Source organism: Staurois parvus, unplaced genomic scaffold, assembly GCF_062004578.1.
Source record: "Staurois parvus isolate SC_StPar_1 unplaced genomic scaffold, SC_StPar_1.0 ptg000804l, whole genome shotgun sequence".
NCBI classification, from domain to species: domain Eukaryota; kingdom Metazoa; phylum Chordata; class Amphibia; order Anura; family Ranidae; genus Staurois; species Staurois parvus.
Genome location: NW_028318600.1, coordinates 175,856 through 180,837, shown reverse-complemented (window position 1 = coordinate 180,837; position 4,982 = coordinate 175,856). Strand labels below are relative to the sequence as shown.

The 4,982-nt window shown below is 42.7% G+C and overlaps 1 pseudogene; it reads right to left on the bottom strand.

Moving 5' to 3' along the window:
* Positions 1 to 923: 923 nt before the first annotated feature.
* Positions 924 to 4,139, bottom strand: LOC149444184 (uncharacterized; annotated as a pseudogene).
* Between the last annotated feature and the right edge of the window lie 843 nt (positions 4,140 to 4,982).

The following is a 4,982-nucleotide window of genomic DNA, read 5'->3' as shown; positions in this document are numbered from 1 at the left end:
CCCCCACAGTCACACACTATTATTATCATACATTTATATAGCTCTGACATATACCGCAGCGCTGTACAGAGAACATCTGGCAGACAGCGGACTGTAATAAGCGCCGTGGAAATGAGAGAGGAAATTTATCATGCACAATACCCCCACACACACACACACGGGGGGGGGGGGTGATATCAGGCGATATCAGTGTGCTGTCCGCTTATCTCATTAAGGGCTCAGCGCGACCCAAGCAAGCGTTTCTTTTCCTGCGATAATCAGATCCACGGGCCGTGGACCCCCATTGGCACAGCGGCCGGAGGCGTCACATTTCCTCCCCTCATTAGACACAGACCATATTCAGATTGGGAGGAATGAAGAGGGATTCAATACAGACGCTGATTTCATAAAATACGCCGTGAAAGCTGCAAAAATGAAAGTGTGACTCGATGCAATTGAATTGATCGACTACTCGGCTTGGCAGTGCCCTCCCCACCCCCATCCCACTGCTGTGAAGTCGCCTATTGCCTAACCTATCACAGCTTGGTAAACCTATAGGAAGGGATTCCATGCATTTGTGTCTGAGCTCCAGGGAAGCCGTGAAATATACAACACAATACAGACCAAGCTGTTTTTGAAATATATTGAATACGGCCAAAATTGTAGTATTTGAAATATATGTCAATATTTTTGAGAAGAATATATTAAGAATGTATTTTAAAAATATATTTAAAATGTATTTTTCTTCCATGCGGGTATTTACTAATGCTAGGAGCTCAAGGATTCAAAATAGTCCATGTTGATTGAGAGAGTGAAGTTTGGTTTGAAGGCTTCATTGATGCATCAATGTGCAGCAAACATATTGCTTTACTGGGCGGGGCCATAATGTAAACCAAAGCAAGAATCGCGGGGTGGTGTGCCGCAGTGCCACTTTGAATGGAGATTTAAACCACGACTACCTTTAGAGAACAACAAAGCACATGCCCATTTTTGCATGTTAAGGTCCCAAATACAAGCCATTATACATAGTAAGATTGAGACGCAGTTCCTAAGCACTTGAACCCACATGGAAGAAAAATATATTTGAAATATATTTCAAAAATATTCTTCTCAAATATATTGACATATATTTCAAATGTTAAAATATACTGTATGTCTTTAAAAATACAAATCTACATTTTTGGAATGCATTTACAAATATATGCAAAAATATGTTAAAATGACTTTTTTATATGTTAAAAAAAATCTGAAATATATATTTTTATTGTTCGCTCTTCAATAAAAAGGATTGAATAAGAAGGTTCCAAATAAAGAGTTCCTACAGTCTGTGAAGCCAAAGTGCATCTGTTCGAAGGAGTGCTGAAAATTAAATGCCACTTTTTTTTTGGGGGGGGGGCGCATGTAATAAGAAACTCAACTAGAGAGGAGTTATGCAAGATTATGCAAAAGAAAGGAAAAGGAAGAAGAACGTGCGGATGGATGACGTAAAGGAGGACATGCTGGATGGATGACATAAAGGAGGACATGGTGGATGGATGACATAAAGGAGGACATGGTGGATGGATGACATAAAGAAGGACATGGTGGATGGATGACATAAAGGAGGACGTGGTGGATGGATGACATAAAGGAGGACATGGTGGATGGATGACATAAAGAAGAACATGGTGGATGGATGACATAAAGAAGGACATGGGGGATGAACAACATAAAGAAAAACATGGTGGATGGATGATATAAAGCAGGACATGGTAGATGGATGACCTAAAGAAGAACATGGTGGATGGATGACATAAAGAAGGACATGGTGGATGGATGACATAAAGCAGGACATGGTGGATGGATGATATAAAGCAGGACATGGTAGATGGATGACCTAAAGAAGAACATGGTGGATGGATGACATAAAGAAGGACATGGTGGATGGATGACATAAAGAAGGACATGGTGGATGGATGACATAAAGAAGAACATGGTGGATGGACGACATAAAGAAGGACATGGTGGATGGACGACATAAAGAAGAACATGGTGGATGGACGACATAAAGCAGTACATGGTGGATGGATGACATAAAGCAGTACATGGTGGATGGATGACATAAAGCAGGACATGGTGGATGGATGACATAAAGGAGGACATGGTGGATGGATGACATAAAGGAGGACATGGTGGATGGATGACATAAAGCAGGACATGGTGGATGGATGACATAAAGGAGAACATGGTGGATGGATGACATAAAGCAGGACATGGTGGATGGATGACATGAATCAGAACATGGTGGATGGATGAGATAAAGGAGAATGTGGTGGATGGATTATGTAAAGGAAGATGTGATGGATGGATGACATAAATAAGGATTTTGTGAATGGATGGCATACAGATCATCATGGTGGATGGATGACATAAAGGAGAACCTGGAGTATGGATAACATAAAGAAGAACATGGTGGATGCATGACTTAAAGGAGGACATGGTAGATGGATGACATTAAGGAGGATGTGGTGGATGGATGACAATAATGCAGGACATAGTGGATGGATAACTTAAAGGAGAAAATGGTGGATGGATGACATAAAGCAGGATATGGTGGATTAATAACATAAAGAAGAACATGATGGATGACATAAAGCAGGGCATGGTGGATGGATGACATAAAGGAGGACATGGTGGATGGATGACATAAATGAGGACATTGTAGATGGATGACATAAAGGAGAAAATGGTGGATGGATGACATAAAGGAGAAAATGGTGGATGGGTGACATAAAGGAGAAAATGGTGGATGGATGACATAACAGAGAATATGGTGGGTGGATGACATAAAGGAGGACATGGTAGATGGATGACATAAAGGAGGACATGGTGGATGGATGACATAAAGGAGGACATGATGGATGGATGACATAAAGGAGGACATGGTGGATGGATGACATAAAGCAGGATATGGTGGATTAATAACATAGAGAATAACATGATGGATGACATAAAGCAGGGCATGGTGGATGGATGACATAAAGGAGGACATGGTGGATGGATGACATAAAGGAGAACATGGTGGATGGATGACATAAAGGAGAACATGGGAGATGGATGATATACTGTACAGGAAAATATGGTAGGATGACATATAGGAGAACATGGGGATAGATGATTCATAGAAGAATATGGTGGATGTAGGAAAACATTGTGGTTGGATGACATCCAGGAAATGATGGGCATCCATGACATAAAGCAAAACGTTAACCTGGCAAAAAGCAAGGCCAGATGGGATGTGATGGTGGAAACAAGGTTCCAGGTTTAAAGTCCTTCAAAGGCCACAAGTGGCCCTAGTGGTGGTAATGATACCTTTTATATCTATTTAGTGCACAAGAGAAAGTGCACACCAACATTTTGAAAAACATAAAAATGTAAATTAAAAAAAAAAAAAAAAAACTAAAGTGGCCAATCAAGGATAAATGTCAGAGTCAACCTAAAACATGAAACAAAAAGTTATGCTATGTGGATGTAGGAAAAGAAAAACAGGATATGAACAGGAATCTCATAGCGGGCCAATGAGAACTTCTGCACATGCTCATAAAGATCCACGAATGTCCAGTACAACACAATGCTTTTCACAAATTAGAGGATTTTTTTTTATGGTCTCCCCCTAAATTCTCCCTTCTAGCATAAATCCCCCTTCCCAGTACAAATTCTCCCCCTAAATTCTCCCTTCTAGCATAAATCCCCCTTCCCAGTACAAATCCTCCCCCTAAATTCTCCCTTCTAGCATAAATCCTCCTTCCCAGGACAAAGCCTCCCTCTAAATTCTCCCTTCTAGCATAAATCCCCCTTCCCAGTACAAGTCCTCCCCCTAAATTCTCCCTTCTACCATAAATTCCCCTTCCCAGGACAAATTCTCCCTTCTACCTTAAATTCCCCTTCCCAGGACAAATCCTCCCCCTAAATTCTCCCTTCTAGCATAAATCCCCCTTCCCAGGACAAATCACCCCCCTAAATTCTCCCTTCTACCATAAATCCCCCTTTTTAGGACAAATCCTCCCCCCTAAATTCTCCCTTCTACCATAAATCCTCCTTTTTGCAAGAATTCTCTCACCTCCCAAATCATCCCCCGACACAATCCCTCTTATCCTCCCATCACACCTTCCAGCATACATCCACCCCCAGCACAAATCTTTTTTAACTGCCCCAACCCCAGGTCCTATGGCCCCCAGTGCAATGTTCCCTGAAACAAACCTCAGATCAGTGCAGCTCAATACAGGGGGGGTACTCATCCAGCCAGCAACTCCTCCTCCTCTTGTGCATCATACATATCAGAGCCAAGGCAGAGCCTAGCTTTCCCTGCGGAAGCCAGGACAGTTGGAAGGCATGATTTGTGCTCCTAAGAATTTTGTGACCCAGGGGCAATTGCCCCTGTGGCCCCGCCCATGCAATTCCACTGTCGGGTCAAGCCCAGCCAGGACAATGTCTGCAGTGCTTTGGCATGTTTTTCCTGTACTTGCATGGGTTTCCATTCTGATTCCAGTATACCTGGTAGTAGCATGTGTATGCATGTCATATGTGTATCAATGTGTAAGCAGGTGCAGTTAGACAGTCCAACACTAGTTGGCCCAGAATAGTGTGTGGTGACAGAGAATAGAGTAACCACGTGCTAGGTCCCTTTGAGCTAAAGCCCTCCTGTAGTGATGTCATGGGTGAGTCAGTGACATTATTTAAGCCAGGTTGGGAGGAGCCTAAAGGCAGTTGGGGCATGGGAGTCATCTATGTAGTATGCATCTATGTAGATGTAGTCACCTAGTGGAGGGGTCCTGGACTGGCTAGGCTGGAGGATAGGGTGAGATGGTTTTTCACCCAGAAGAACCAGCTGGAAAAATCCTGGTGGTGGAAGCTGCTACAGTGGGTTGCAAAAGACCTCTTGTGTGGACATCCCTTTCTTAGGAATATAAAGACTAATGGCCGGAGATATCGTGGGAAGGCCTCTGGAAAGAAGTGGACACAAT